This window comes from Panthera onca, chromosome A1 (genome assembly GCF_046562875.1).
Source record: "Panthera onca isolate mPanOnc1 chromosome A1, mPanOnc1 haplotype 2, whole genome shotgun sequence".
Taxonomy (NCBI): Eukaryota; Metazoa; Chordata; class Mammalia; order Carnivora; family Felidae; genus Panthera; species Panthera onca.
The window spans coordinates 232,396,042-232,412,310 of NC_138339.1; positions in this window are offsets into that span (position 1 = coordinate 232,396,042).

The window sequence follows — 16,269 nt, forward strand, 5'->3', positions numbered from 1 at the left end:
TTAATTTATATAATCTTTATATATAATTATAATTAATTTTATATAATTATTAGTTTATTGCTATAACTATTCCTCTTGTGCTAGAGTTTTTCTGGCATTTTTATTTAGTTTATTTATTTAATTTGAGAGAGAGAGAGAGCGCTTGCAAGCAGGGGAGGAGCAGAGAGAGAGAGGGAGAGAGAGAATCCCAGGCAGGCTCCTTGCTGTCAGCAGGGAACCCAACATAGGGCTCTATCACACAGACCATGAGATCATGACCTGAGCTGAAATCAAGAGTCAAACACTTAACAGACTGAGCCACCCAGGCGCCCCTGGTGTTTCTTTATTTTACATCAGGAAAATCTCATGTTTAGTTAATTTCGTACACCGTGTACAATTTTGTACATTTTCCTCTGCTAGCTTATGCTACTTTTGAACCTAAACAGTCTTTCCCAGTTCTGAGATTTAATAAATAATCAATTCCATTTTCTGTTTTTCTAAAATTTAAGAGATATAGAATTCTGAAATCTATCTGGAATGAGAGAGGTATATTAATAATTCGTGGGTCCTTTTATTTTTTTCCCTGAGTTCAATGTAATGTGTCTGGGAGCCCCAAAAATTAATCCTATTTTTAATTGGAAAAATATTTAAATTGAAAACTCATTAAGATTATATAATAGTCACCCTTTTAGCTAACATGTTTGTTTTTGCTTTAAATTTTTAATTAAATTAGCATACCAATTTAACAACTCCCAATTATTCTGTGTTTAACCAAGCTGAAATTAGGCTTTCATTTGCTGTTCAATCCCTCTAGACAATTTAAATGCACCACAGTGTTCTAGTTAGTCCACATCTCTGTTCCTTATTAACCAAAATAATTTAACTGCTTCCAAAAAATTTTTACTACTTCCAGTTCCTGGATTATTGTAGGATCCTCTTGTCTGTCCAAGCTGGAAGGGAAGGGTGCCCATTTCATTGTTAGAAGGACCGGAAAAATGCTGTGTGAATAGCAGTACCATAGTGAAGGTATCCTGGTGAGTGGATGTCTGTCCCTTGGTGACCGTGATTCTCCCCGATGGGAATCACCGCTCTCCCTGCAGTCCAATAGCAGCGTGTTTGTGGGATCAGCATTGCAATGTACTTTTGTTTAAATGTTTGTTCATCCCATTTGACTGTGAGACCCCCCATTGGTCGTTACTCATTTCTAGTTTTCTAGCCCCTCCCTTGGTACTTGGCTCACAGAAGATGCTCGGTAAATGTTGATTTTTTTTTAATTTTTTTTAATGTTTATTTATTTTTGAGACAGAGAGAGACAGAGCATGAACGGGGAAGGGTCAGAGAGAGAGGGAGACACAGAATCCGAAGCAGGCTCCAGGCTCCGAGCTGTCAGCACAGAGCCCGACTCAAGGCTCGAACTCATCAACCACAAGATCACGACCTGAGCCGAAGTCGGACACTTAACCGACTGAGCCACCCAGGAGCCCCAAATGTTGGTTGATTGATCAACTGACTGGAAGTTTGCACTGCGTGACACTTGCGTGACAATGAGATGCCTATTTGATTAGCTTCTTTTCTCATTCCTTTCTCAGTTAGACCATGACTAGTATTTAATCCATTTACAATCTTGTACCAGCTCATTCTTTTATCTCTCTCGCTCCCGGTGGTTACCGGAGGGCCCAAATACCACCGCATAAGAGACAGAAAAGTGGAAATAAATTAGATTATCCCCAATTCCTTAACTAAGTTATTCCAGCAATGTGATATATTGGAAAGAGCACTGAACCAGGGCTAAGGTGACTTGAGGACCCAAGGCCAGGTGTTCTCCTTGTGCCCAGCTCCGGAAGGATCACTTGATTCCTCAGGGCTACAATTTTGCCATCTGCAACTTACAATGTGCCATTTGTATTACACAATCTTCCTAGTAGTTCTCTGAAAAACTAATCAGGATTAGAGTCGTTCGTTAGGCGGCCACATTGCATAGTGAAGTACTCGGGGCTTTGGAGTCAGACAGCTCTGGCATTGATTCCAGACTGTCGGTTACCAGATTGACAAATCTTGGGTAAGTTATTTAACCTCAGTGATGCTCAGTTTTCTGTAGGAAGTATGACATCCCTCGTGCAAAGTTGCTGTGAAATTTAAATGGGATAAATCAGATGAAGTTTGGGCCAGTTCACACATGGTAGAGTCTAGATGGGCCTTCAGTTGTGTTAATGACACCCGTCCTTACACACAAGACACAGAGGATGCTCATCTTTTACCTTCCACTTATGCTCCACATCTCTCTCCGCCCCCCACACCCCAAAGACAACAGAGGTCCACTGATTTTAATGATGTTCTTTCCTATGGTTTTGGGACCACCATTGCCGAAAAGAGAGTCTATCTTAGAAGCACTGATTTAATGGTTAAGTATCAATTTCTTGATGTATTACAAACGTTAAAGAAATATTCCCTAGGTCCTCCCTATGTCCAATGAAATGAAAAATTGCCAGATATGCAGAGCTGGGAAACTGGAGCGATGAGGTTCTTTAAATTCTGAACACAGGTGCTATTGATGTGTAGGCTCATTCCAATAATTGTTTGAATGGTAAGGAATGTTTCATACACAGTACGTAAGATTACATGAAGGCACAATAAAACAGAATCACAAAATCTTCAAAATGTGGTTTACATCTCGTTCCTAGACCCTAAGGTTTTATGATAGCCCGTTTTAAAACAAAACTCACCTGCCGACAAAGCAATTCACTTGGGAATTGGCTGTTCGAACCTGCAACAGCCTTCAAAAGCCCAGAAGAACATCGATGATCATTTAAACTGTTTTCTCAAAGGGGTTTTGAATTTCTTGGTTTGGGAGCTTTTTCTTCGGATTTTGAGGCAGAGCTAATGCCTAAGCTGTCCAGCAGAGGGCAACAGGACCCGCAGGAAAGCACCCAGCTGTCTACTGTGTTTTAAAACAAGGCCCCGGCCCAGGGGGAGGACACCCTGTTCCCACCAAGAAGTGCGCCAGCGGCCGTTGCAAAATGAAAATAGGGGCCCCTTGTCCAAAGGCCAAGAAGAAAGCTTTTCCCGTATTCTTCAATCTCTCTACCTGTCATGCCGCGTTTCGTTATTTAATACCAGCTCCTTCTGGCCGAGGGACACCGGCAGGGTGGTGCAGGCCTCGGTGCCCCGACCTGTGACAGTGTGCATGGGGTTTGGCCTTCCTGTCACCCTGACGCAGACCCCACTGGCCTGTCAGGCTCCACACGAACACCACAAGCACAAAGAGAACACTGTTAAGCATTTCAAGATGACTACCATGGAGACTTAAAGCCAGGTGGGAGCCCCTGCAGATTGTCAGCCCTTTGGGACTGCACTGGCCGCACACCCATCCAGTGCACTCTCTGTGCTCTGAGCCCAGCCAATGCTAACAACCCAGGGGCCCCTAAATCCAGACCGTGCCGTTACCTGGATGCTTTCCGGCTTCTGGAAGCACGGAGGCAACAGCTCCCCCATTATCCTTCCCCCAACAGGACAGAAACCCCACCACTGTCCAATCTCTCTGCCTCTCATTCCAGCCGCATTGGTCTCTTTGATGTTCCTTGAACACCCCCACGCTTACTCTCCCCTCAGGACCTTTCCCCTTAACTTCCGCTTCCCTGGACTGCTCTTGTCCCAGACTGGGGACGCTCTCCCCCTTCATTCAGAACTCGGTTCAGATGTCACCTTATCAGGAAGGCCTTCCCCAGCTAAAAGAGTAATCCCCCCCACCCCACCCCCACCTGAGGTGGGCCTGACCCTTTAACCAGCTTTATTTTTCCTCAGCACTATCACCTACACCTGATGTATTATATATTATCTGACTAGCATATCCACAGGAGCGGGATTTTTGTGGGATTCTCGGTCCATGACTGTATCCCCAGCTCTTAGAACAGTGCCTCATGTGTATAAACACTCCAACATTGAAAGGAAAATAAATCTCTTGACAACCCACTGTCTGATGGCCGCAGTGCCCACTGACGAGACAAAAGTCAAGACCAAACAGCAACGTGGGCAGGGCCCACAGGGTGCACCTGTCAGATGAGCAGAGGGGATGGGAAAGGAGATCTCTTCACCTGTATACAGATTTGCTCTGAAAGAAGGATGCAGACTTTGCGTCGTACCTTTACATTTTCCCATTGCCAAACCTGTGACGTATTTCCAATACCCTTGGAGAGCGACTGCTTCATTCCGCTTACAGGTAAAATAAATAAGGCCCAGAGACGTAAACGGTCTTCCTTAAAGTTACACACCTCATAGTGGCAGAGCCAGATCTACAAGACCAGAACCCGAGATTCTTGACTTTCATCCCCGGGTTCTTTTCCAAGACCATGCTGTTCTGAGCATGTGGTCCCTGACCTGAGTTTTTCATTCTATCCCAGGGTCAGGAGGCTAGCCTCTCTGCCCCTAAGAACCCTTCTTAGTGGCCCACAGCACCTCGTGACTTGTTTGCAAGCCACACTCGGCTTGTTCGCAGAGACAAGTCAGCTTTGCCTTGGATTCAGTTCAGGATCAATATGTCAACAATTCTTTATTAATAAGCCCAAGTATATGATGTTTGTAAGCAACTGCAAATCGAATGTCCAGAGGAAACATAGGGGAGTGCATGATGTGTTGTGAAATATTGCAGCAGACAGGCATAGTCTAGGTTTTGTGATTCGGAGTGTTTGCTTCCTAAAGGAGCACTGATTTCCGGCCCCTGAGGAGTTCGTTGTTTAGCCCTGAGCAAAGCACTGGTTCTAGACCCATCTACTTTAGCTAATTAGCCTCAGCTACATCTCACATGGGGGTTTCCTCTGTGGCGCACTTTAATATTCAGCAGGAGAATAGACACTCTTTATTCCTTTAATTGTGTTTTCCTAATTAAATCACAAACGGTAATTGCCTCTTACTCTTGAAAGGAAGATCTTAGATTTCATTATTGAGCGCCTATGTTCACATTTTATCTAAACTATTTTTAAAACCTTGGCACAACTGAGTAACCAAATAGACCTTACGCCACAGACATATTTTCCATAAATATAAAATTGCTTCTTTGATGGCAACCCTCAAAACATGGCTGTGTTTGTTTATTCTCTCTCTCTCTCTCTCTCCCTCTCTGCCCCTCCCTGGCTTGCGTGCTTGCTCTCTCTCTCAATAAACAAACAAACATCTAATAGTGTTTGATGTGTGGTTATTGTAAAAAGGGTGAGAATAGTACCCTTTAGTCTAACTAGATAAAATGAAATGTACCGTACCCTTATCTATGAACCACTATGTTTCTTGTTTCCTAATATTTATTTATTTTTTATTTTTTTAAAGGTCTATTCATTTATTTTGAGAGAGAGAGAGAGAGAGAGAGAGAAAGAGAGCATAGGAAGGGCAGAGAGAGAGAGAGAATCCTAAGCAGCCTCCACACTGTCATTTCAGAACCCGACGTGGGGCTCAATGTCACAAACCATGAGATCATGACCTGAGCCAAAATCAGGAGTTGGATGCCTGACCGACTGAGCCACCCAGGCACCCCATTTCCTAATCTTTTTAAAATAGAAGAAGTTTCAACTAGTCTTCTATACTTAAAGGAAGATGATGAAGATTAATTTAACACTCTTGGAATAAACAAAAATAGTATAGAATAAACTTTGACAAGTTACAGTACCATATTACTATTATTTACAACGTAGCTGTCTCATAACATATTGGTAAAGATGATGAGATTTGTAGAATGTAGAATTTTAAAAGTGGAAGAGACCTCAAAGGTGATCTGGTTCAAATTCATTTTATTTTTTTTTAAAGGTATTTTAATTTTTTTAATGTTTATTCATTTTTGAGGGAGAGAGAGAGACAGGGCAAGCAGAGGAGGGGCAGAGAGAGAGGGAGACACAGAACTTGAAGCAGGCTCCAGGGTAGAGCCCGATGTGGGGCTCAAACTCACGAACCGTGAGATCATGACCTGAGCTGAAGTAGGATGCTAAACCGACTGAGCCACGCAGGCGCCCCTCAAATTCGTTTTAAAGAAGGATAAGCAAAAATGCAGAAATAGAAGATTGTACCTATTTAAAAGTTTTCCTTTGATAGACTAAGATTTTTTGCTCTTTTTTTTTTTGTTTTTTCTTTTTTTTTTAGGTTTCAAGTTTTTATTTATATGCTAATGAGTTAGCACAGTGTAACGTTAGTTTCAGGTGTAGCATTCAGTGATTCATCATTTACATCTTCTTTATCCATTCGTCAGTCGATGGACATTTGGGCTCTTTCCATAGTTTGACTACTGTTGATAATGCTATAAACATTGGGGTGCCATGTATCCCTTCGAATCTGTTCTTTTTGTATCCTTTGGGTAAATACCTAGCAGTGCAATTGTTGGGTCATAGAGTAGTTCTATTTTTAAGTTGCTAAGAAGCCTCCATACTGTTTTCCAGAGTGGCTGCACCAGTTTGCATTTCCAAAAGACAAAGATTTTATAATAAAGTATCATTTAAAAGGAAGTGAAACTAGCTATTTACCTCATTTGGAACACAAGAGTGAGACAACCAGCATCTCTTAGGGGCTCCAGACTATTTACAGCAGCTTCTTTAATTATCCATGATAGATCAGGCTTTCCAGATCCTCTGCCATCCCGACTGTCCTTGATAAATTTGTAACTGTCAGTATCCTCAAAATCCTAAATCCTCTGTCCCATTTTCACCACCGTAGGGACTGTGGGCTTGGCGCCCCCTTGAGATCTTGGTGGATCCAGTTAATGCAAACCAAACATACATCCAAGACTGTGGGTTTGGCGCCCCCTTGAGACCTAGGTGGATCTAAAATACATCCATTTTTTGAACGCCTGTGTAACTGAAGGCCCTAGGCCTCGCCTGTGTAAACAGCTTTACAATCAGAGACCTCTGCTCTTTTTGTCTGCTCAGTGCTCAACTCTCCTTCTTCTACAACAGCACCCCGGTTTTCCCTTGGGGAGTTAACCACTCTCTCCGTTGGAGAGAACCCTGCGGACTGTCAATCCAGACAGCCGGCCCTCCACTGGCCAAGAGGCCAGGCATGTGACTCAAGCTGGACCGGCTGGCCACCTCTCTGGCATTTTGACCCAGAAGGAGACACCAGCAGGAGCTGATTGTGACAGAATGGGATGCTGAAAAGACACTTCTCGTTTCCTACATTCTCCAGGTGCCTCTGGTTTGGGAGGTCCCAAACCTTGGTTCTTCTGCCTTTCCTATTCTACAAGGACCCCTATGTCTTCCCAGTAAAATCCTTCTTTTGGTTAAAACAAAATTTCTGTTGTGACTAACCAAAATCTCTACCTGGCCTCCGGGCTATTGGCTGTTTTGTTTCCTTATATGTTTTCTGCCCTCGTTCTCTTCTATCAGAGAAGGGATTTTTGTCTGTCCTGTTCATTGCCGGATCTCCAGAACTGAGAATTCTGTCCGTAATATGAGAAGCTCTCAACAAATAGATCCTGGATGCATGACTGGTACACAATTCCCTAACTAATCCATTTGTCGAACCCAAGTATCTTGGGATGATAAACTGAAAAAACAGTATCTTTTTTTTTAGTCTATTTCTTTATTTAAAAAAAGGGGAGCTCCGCATCAGGCTCTGAGCTGACAGGGTGGAGCCTGCTTGGGATTCTCTCTCTCTCTCTCTCTCTCTCTCTCTCTCCCTCTCTGCCCCTCCCTGGCTTGCGTGCATGCTCTCTCTCTCAATAAACAAACAAACAAACAAACATTTAAAAAAAGAAAGGATGGAAAAAAGAGTATTTAAGGCCCGGTCCTCACTAACTAAATGCAAGTCCCGTTTTCTGCCAAATTAGCCTCAGAATCGAGCAGCAGGGCAAAGTGTGGAGCGGACCTTGTGACCCGGTGAGTGGATGGTTCAGCTCACTCTGCTGTGGGGGAGCTGAGCCCTGAGGCAGGCTGCAGCTGTTGTGGCCAGAAGCACCCCGGGCTCCCAGCCGGACCAGCCAGGGAGAAAGTGGCTCAGCAGAAATGATCCATATAGAAATGGCTTCGCGTGTCTGAACTTGCTTTGTAACCCACGCTGAAATCACGGTGGGCCCTAAGCCGGTCTTGGTTTAAGACGAATGAGGAGAAACGGTAAGAAAGGAAAGAGATGGGCTCATAGGATTGGTGTGGCCGGTGTTTGCAGACGACGAGAATCAGATGGATACTGAAGACACAGGCACAGTAAGAAGCTGCTCGCGGACTTCCCACCCCCGGATATGATACCAAACAAAATGTGAATGGGTAGTGCGGTGGATGCCTTTAAAAAACTATAGACATGACACAGGGTACAAGCCCTCTGTTAGAGAACGAGTGTCATTTGGCTCTTCTCCCTCGCGGAGGCCTTTACCAGAGAGGCTCACTGAGAATGGCTAATGTGAAGTGAGTCTGTTGTGTACCAGACTCGGACTGTGCTGGGTAATTGGCATGCATTTCCTTGCGTGATTGCACCAGCTCCTGCCCCCACCATCTCCCATTTTACGAGTGGGGAAAGGAGGTTTGGAGTGGTGCCCAAGGCCACACAGCTAGCAAGATTTCACCTGGAGAGCAAGAGATACTAGTTCGGAGAAAGAGATTAGGGGGAGAGGCTAGTGAGTCCATGTACCAGCCCACATTATGGGCGTGACAGAAATTTCTGGAAAAGATCAGGCAAGGAGAAAACCAGAGTGGGGTCTAACAGGATTCAAAGTGCCCAGCTTTAGTGGGGACCCAGATGTGTCCTGAGCCCTCCCAAGGGGCTGCTCCCCATTCACCACCTGGTTCCCTCTCTCCCAGTTGCTTCCGAATCATTCCCCCTCCACCCTCACCAATAACACCTGCCGTCCCTCTGTAGCAGATTGATCTGGCTGAGAAACTCACTGCCATGGTTTCTGCGGATGTCTCACTAAAAAAGAACGAGCAGTGTTTTTTTTCACCCTGTTCTCAGAAAGTAATCATGCCTTTGAGTCTCAGAAACTTGACTTTATTCTTAAAAAGCAGGAACAGGTCTTTGTAAGAACCCTAAGTTTTGAGGAAGAGGGAGTATGACCCCTCCAGCCCCAGGAAGAGCTGGATCCTCTAAAGAGAGGGTCTCAAAATGCCGTCCCCTGAAGTTCCCCAAGACCCCTTCAGTGGTTCCAGGAGATCAAAACTACTTTCACGATAATACAAGATTCTTTGCCTTTTTTACTTTCCTGCTCTCCCCAGTGTACATGGAATTGTCCAGAGGCCACCCCGTGTGCGATATCACAGCAGATCGAATGCAGAAGCAGATGTGAGAATCCAGATATGAAAGTGACTTACAAAAACTGTAAAAAAAAAATTCTCATTCATTTTGTGGTTTGGAAAAATTAATTCTACCTAAAGAACGTTACTTGGTTCAGTGTATACTGGGCTTAATAATACTTTTTGATGACTTAATAAAGATTTTGAACATTTCTCAGTTTTAATTTCTGGTAAATATTGACAGCCATACCCCCACCCTCCCCCAAACAAAAGCTCTTTGGAGTGCTCAATAACTTGTGAATGACCTGGGATGAATTCCAGGCGTGCTGGAAGCCTGAGACCTGTTTCCACACGTCCTAGATATGGCTGGACCCGCGTCAGGGTGAATGGATATCTCTAGAGGCTGGAGTCTAAATCCACAAGGCTCAGCCGCACCAGTGAGGGTCCACTGTGGTTGAGCAGCCGTCAATGGAGACGCCCATTGGGCACCACGGGCACCACTGCAGCCCACCTGGGGAGCACGGCTGGGCTGGACAACCACATTGCACAATGGAAGCACAATGTGTGATACAATGGCAGCCACCACCCTGTGACCAGGTAAACCCTGGGATTCTGTTAAAGGACTCAGTACAGGAGGGCACTAGGAGTCCCAGTAATCACCAACATCAACTGTGCCACCAACCAGGAAGTGGGGTCTTAGAGCCGGATTTGATTTGTCATCCAACATAAAAGCCATGTTTCGTGTTCCTGAACATCATGAAACAAATTTCTATCTGCTGCACACTTCCTTTCCACATTGCTGTTATCTTCCAAACTTCCTGTCTTGCTTCATCATTTACTGAAGGCTCCACAATCTGGCTCAGTCTTCCTTTCTATTTCTGGGCTAAGGAAATGAAACATTTTTGAGAATGACCTCAAAAACCTAAGTTTTCTATCGCTGGCCTCCTCTCAGCAGCAACCTTCTCCACAGTGGCCCTTCCATTCCCTCCCTCAGCCATGACCTGGCTCTACTTGTCCCCTGGAATCCTAGCTCCACACCACCCTCCTTCTCCCAGCTGGATCATCCACTTACTTCCTCTGCATCAGTTCTTCCCCTTTGTCCAGCCCTCTAGTCTCTTCACCCTTCTCCCTCACCCCTAACTACCCATCCTGTCAACACTCCCTTCCCTCCCTAGCTTCTACCCAATGTTTCACCCTGTCCAACTTCTCTTGGCATTCTCAACAAGCTCACCTCATCGTCTTTCCATCATACCCACCTGATGAAACCTAAACCCTGGATTACTCCAACTATTGGCCTTCTTGATGCTCTTAAGTGCTGAGGAAAAAATCCACACCACCTCACAGACTGTATTAGATAAACTCATGGTGTCTGACCCAAATGGGACTCACAATCTTTCCAGCCAACTCTGCCAGGTTGCTCTAACTGATTCTCCTTCCACTCTCCACACTGGTTACTTCAAGCCCCCTCCTCTTTCCTCAAACCACTAACCCCATCGCTGTCCTCTTCACTCTTGGGTGATAACCTGGCCTCTCACTTTTCAGAAAGAATAAAAGATAGTAGAAAGGAATCTCGTAAACTTTCTGCACTACTCTCACAGACTTAGCTCCAATCATATCCACCTCCTTCCCTCAGTTACAGTAGAGATCTTCTGATGTTTAAGATCCCATCTCTTTCTTCACAGACATGTTTCCATCAGTTACCCACTCTCTGTCCTATATCTTCAGCCTCTGCCTCCACCAACACATAGATCCCCTCAATATCTGAAAATAAAGAGAAAGGAAACCTCTCCTAAGCTACACCCTCCTCCAGCCATTATACCATCTTTCTCTTTGTCTGCACTCCTTTTCTTCCTATATATTATACTCTTCAATAAATCATAATCTGGCTGAAAGCCAACAGATGCCTATGTTAATTGCAAGTCTTTCTTAAGTTTATTTATTTATTTTGAGACAGAGAGAGCATGAGCAGGGGAGGGGACGGGGGGGGGGGAGAGAGAGAGAGAGAGAGAGAGAGAGAGAGAGAGAGAGAGAGAATCCCAAACAGGCTCCACACTGTCAGCACAGAGCCCGATGAGGGGATTGAACTCATGAACCATGAGATCACGGCCTGAGCCGAAATCAAGAGTTGGACGCTTAACCCACTGAGCCACCCAGGCTCCCCACAGGTCTTTCTTTTCAAGTAAGAGAAAGCTAATTGCCTTAGGTAGACAAGGACTCATTAAGGAAGAAATAGAGCAGGGAATCAGCAGGTACCTAGATAACCAGGGTCAGAAGAAATGCAGAAACCGGGGCAGCCCTAGGGGGTGGGTAGTAACAACTATTCAACAGCCTGGTCAGGGCCCCGCTTTCAGAGCGAATGAACTTTGGCTCTGTCTCCCATTCTTGTACCTAGGCTTAAAATCTGAAGTCCCAGGAGACTACTGAGAGTGCACACGATGGGGAAGGAAGTTTCCTAAAAGGAAATGCAGGTGTTATAATCAAAAGAAAGGTGAAAGAATAACGGGTGGCAAAAATAGAAAGCAAATGCCCACCACAACTCTTTTCAGCTTTTCTAATTGACACCTTTGCCACAATGAGCAACTGCTGGTTCATTGTTAGGAAACTTTTTTTTTTTTTTTTTTTGCTGATAAATACATTTTATTTTTATTTTTTTTATATTAAATATAATGTATCGTCAAGTTGGTTTCCATACAACACCCAGTGTTCATCCCAACAGGAAACGCTAGAATGGAAGCTCCCTGAGGACAGCATCTCCAGCATCTTGGATAGGACTTCCTACATAGGATGCACTTAATAACTATTTGTTAAATGTTGACCACTCATCCTCTTGAAATCCTTTCTCCCTTGGCTTCCATGATATCTTGCTTTCCTGATTTCTCTCTGAGGTAGTCTCCTAGAACCGATGTACCAAATCACCACAAACTAGGTGACTTAAAACAACAGAAATTTATTCTCTCTTAGTCTGGAAGCCAGAAATCTGACATCAAGTTGTCAACAGGGCCACGCTCCCTCTGGGCTCTAGAGGAGAATCTATTCCTGGCCTCTTACAGCTTCTGGTGGCTCCGGGAATTCCATGGCTTGTGGCCACATCACTTCCCTCTGTGCCACCACCCTCACACCATTTTCTCTGCATTCTCCAATCTCCTTCTGCCTCCTTTCTAAGGACCCTTGCAATGGCATTTGGGGTTCAAGTAGATAGTCCAGAATAATCTCAGCACACTTCTACCTCTGTGGCCATTCCTTAGCCTTGTTTGAAGCCTCCTTTGCCTGAACCTGAAACTTTGATTCTCCCCAGAATTCAGTTGAGCGGTGTTTTTTTTTTTTTTTCTTTTCCATTCCACACATTCTCCCTGGTATTTCACATTTCCCCCAAGATCTCAATTACCAACTGCACCTTGATGATTTTTAAATCAACATCTTTAGCCCAGAAATTTTTCCTGAAAACTGAACCCATACAACCAACTACTAGAAAACTCTGCTTGGATCTTGGATGTTTCGCAGAAACCCCAAGTGCAAACATCCAAGAGTGAGCCCATTGTCTTCCCCCAAATTTACCCTGCTCCTGTGTGCCTGTGTCAGTTAATGGCACCAGTTACGAGCAGAAGGAGCTGTCAGCCGCTGTGCCTGCCAGAACTCCTGACTCAGAGAATCTGTGTCCATAACAAAATGGTCATTATTTCAAGCCACTAAATTGAGGGTGGTTTGTTACACAACAATAGATAACTGAGACATCTCCCACTGTCTCCAAGGTAAAATCCAAACTTATTAATCTGTCCTTCATGACTCCCCACCTTCTCCCGCTTCACCTCTTGCCATTTCCCCGCAGCACTTCATCCTCCAACTCTACCAACCACTGTGAGTTCTCTGAACAAGCCACGTTCCCCCACCCCCAGGCTTTGTGTGCTTATGGCCACACTGACTGGCTGACGCATCCCCTCTCAGCCTCCACCTCTCTTCCACTTCCACACAGAGGCCAGGGTAGAAAACACTCCCATTCCCAGCCTTCTTTGCAGCCAGGGGCGGTCATTTGTGACCTTGTCTGACTCACGGAAGATGGGCCGTAGTCTGCTGGGAGCTTCTAGGAAAGCTGTTGCTTTCCTGATTGAAAGGATAGACGTTGCTAACAACATTTCCTCACCTGTTGTGTCTTTGACACAGAAATGATGCTAATGGGGCAACAGCGATCTTGTGACCGTAAGAAAAGGCCAAGAGAATAGCGGAGACACCTACAGATCATCAAGCTGCAGAACCAATGTCAGCAGCTGCCTACTCCCACTCCTTGTGATGTGACAGAAAATAAACGCCTACTGCTTCGAGCCAGCCTTAATCAGTACCTCTTCCTTGAAACCAAAATCGTTCCTAACCAACACAATGTGACTCCTTCTGCTTGGACACTCTACCCCTTCCCTCTTGGTCCTTTGGACGCTTCCTGTCTAAGCCTAGATTTCGGCATTTCCAGGAAGACTTCCCTGTCGAGCCCAGGCCTGATCACTGTCCCAGGAATTTCCCCACAGCATCCTGTGTTTCCCTTCCTCTAGCATTTATCACATTTTTTTTTCTTTTTTGGTGTATCCCACATCCCACTATGTTCTGGGCTGAATTGTGTCTTCCCACCCACCTAAATTTATATGTTGAAATCCTAAGCCCTAGAACCTCCGAATGTGACTCTATTTGCAGATAGGCCCTTTAAAGAGTTAATTAGGGTTAAAGGAAGTCGTGTGGGTGGGCCCTGATCCAATATGACTGGTGTCCTTAGAAGAAGGAGAAATTTGGACCCAGACACAGAAAGAGAAAAGAGGTTGTGAACACACCCCAAGAAAATGGCCATCTACGAGCCAAGAAAAGAGGCTTCAGAAGAAATCAAGCCTGCTGACACCTTGATCTTGGACTTGACAATCCAGAACGGGGAGGAAATTAATCTTTGTTGTTTAAACCACCCAGTCCATGATACTTTGTTAGGGCAGCCCTAGTAAACTAATAGACTAGCCAATATGGCAGCAATGAGACATCAAGGCAGTGATGGCCAGACATCAAGGCAGCCTCCTGGTCTCTAAGATGCAAACAGCCATGTTATTATCCCGCCCTGTCCATGGGTCAGGAGTCCAAGCATGGCTTAGTAGAACCTTCTGGACTGCCTCTGGAGAAATCCATGTGGTGGGAAACTGCAAGCACCTCTAGGAACTGAAGATGGCCTCCGACCAAAAGCAAAGAAGAAGCCAGGACCCTCTGGTCTGTAACCACTAGGAAGTGAATTCTACCAATAACCATGAAAGCCTGGAATAGAACTCTGAGCTCTGGATCAGAACACAGCCTGGCTGGTTCCTTGATTACAACCTTAGGGAGCAGAAGGTTCTGTTAAGCCATGCTTGGACTCCTGACCCATGGAGAAGGCGGAGTCATAAACGAGTGTTACTTTAAGCTGCTGAGTCTGTGGTAATTTGTTACACAGCATAGAAAACTAATATGTGCCTGATGGGATGAGATTTCCATTTTCTGGTAGAGGAGACGGGGAGCAGGTGATACCCATATGACTCCATGCTAGGAATGTTCATTGGAAATTCAGGAATCACGCTGAGCCTGAGAGGAGAAAGGGGAAAGAGAAATATAATGCAACTCGCTACCACCCCCAAAGTATGTTTTCCTCTCAAGGTGCGATGGGGTAAATAACAACTAGTATCGTGTAATTTGAGGAACACGAACAAGCGATTCGTCCAAAAATATTTGCCCCCCACCGACCTGTCCTGACATCTAAGATGTCCATCTGCAAGGGGAGGGGATCTTTATGTAATAAGAAGCTTTCGGAGTCCTGGTTTAAAATGCACAAGGCTGAGCCCCAGCCCACCTCTAAATCTCTAAGTCTACATTTTTACCAAGAACATCATCCGACAGGACCTCTGGGAACTATCCTTTGAGGACACTGTTTTACACACCTTGAGGAGACACATCCTGGAATGATGCGGTCAGTCTCCCGGACACGTAATTTGCCTGAACAGTCTTGAGGAGAAAGCCACCCTCCCTCCTCTGTCTCAGGGCCCGTCCAGGAGCTGCATTTGGCTCTACGTCCCCTATCGGGACTTGTTCCCAGGTTTTCAGGCTGCTGCCCAGCCCGGGCACAGTGGACATGCTGCGTCCACCCGGAACGATTCTCAGCCATGGTCTTGGTCTCCGCACTGGACTCCTTATGCCTGGGAGCGCCCCGCCTGACACACACAGATCAGTCCCTCCAGCTCCAGGAGCAGAAGCTTTGAGCGACAGGCTGCAGTTCTCGGGGTTCTAGAACCAGAGACATTGCCCCAGAGAAGGCCTGGGTGTCTGAGCCAGTAAGGAGAGTCCGTGAATGCCAGGAACTGGGAAAAACTCTCTGACTGGTCAGTTTGCCTCGATAGGCCTGGCCCCCCACTGACCTGCTTTTATCACAGCCCCTCCTAGTGACTTACAATAGCACACCCCCTGGGAGGTCCCATGCAGCTGGTGCTGCCCTGAGGGGACAACCCAGGATGCCGAGGACATCAGAGGAGTGTTAGTGACTTATCCCACGCAGACTCACCTCCTTTGTCCTCACCTTCCCTGTTGTACCTGTATTTCAGGGGTCTGTCCAGTGTTTTCTGGAGACAGAGGCGTTCCAACTGACAACTGTCTTTAGTATTTCAAACTAAACACAACGGAAATACCATCGATGCTGTCTGGCAAAGCGAACCAGACTGGGCTGAGGATTATATTTGGCACCTGCTCACAAGTCTGTTCTATTTTTCATCCAGAAAACTTGAAACTGCTTCCTCCAAATATCATGACTTGGGATTAATCAGCACTTTGGGGAGAGTCCAAAATTCTAACTGAAAGATATTTTTTTTTCTTGCTTTGAGTTATTTTGTGTAATAATAGGCATAGAGTCCTTAGGAAAATACCATTTGAAAACAGTGGTTGTGAGATGCGGGTATAGACTTAGCTTGATCTCCCCCTGGCCCCAAAGATGAAATTAACTGTGTGCTAAAGAGGAGACGAAATTTTTTGCTTCTGAAAATTAATTTACATTTTGGACAAGTGTTAATTTTGCTGATGATACGACCAAACCATATGGAAAACTTTGTGGTTCTGTTAC